Source organism: Natrix helvetica (genome assembly GCF_964273705.1).
Source record: "Natrix helvetica genome assembly, chromosome: 2".
In the NCBI taxonomy this organism is placed as follows: Eukaryota; Metazoa; Chordata; class Lepidosauria; order Squamata; family Natricidae; genus Natrix; species Natrix helvetica.
Genome location: NC_138552.1, coordinates 17587904 through 17588576, shown reverse-complemented (window position 1 = coordinate 17588576; position 673 = coordinate 17587904).

Genomic DNA, 673 nt, shown 5'->3' with positions numbered 1-673 from the left:
TGGGGCAAAATTCACTCAGCAACCGTCCCGCTTAGCCACAGAAAATTTTGGGCTCACTTGTGGTCGTAAGTCAAGGACACACCTGTACTCTGGCTACCTTTCTTTTTTTTTTCCTGACAGGCTTAGACTTCCCACCTGAACCGGCCGCTTTTCAGAGGCCAAGGACTACAACTGCCATCACTCCCTGCCCCACACTATGCTGCTGGCGGGGATGATGGGACCCAGCCAGTTAAGAGTTAATTTTCTCTTGCATTCGTATTCATTTCATGTATTCCTAATCATGTTTATACTTATATCTGTTATCTAATTCATTGATGGATGAAATAAATAAATAAAAATATAGTAAATAAATTAAATAACTAAATAATGAGAAGCGAGCTGCCCGCGTTATATTTCTCCTTTGCCGATCAACCGTCCCCATTAAAGCAGCATTGTTTTAAACTAGTGAATCCTTATAAATTAATGTTCATGGAAACGTGTTTCCCCCCCCCCCCCAATGCGAAAAAGGCACCGAGCGACCGTTATAACCGCTCTTCCTCCCACTTGCTTCGCTTGCAGGGCGGGGCCTGAAAGGCGTGGCCTGAAGGCGTGGCCGACGACGCCACGCCCTCTATGAGCAAGCTACCGTACGCCTTGCCCTTTGGCCGCGGGAGGCACCGCCCTCCTGGTGGCC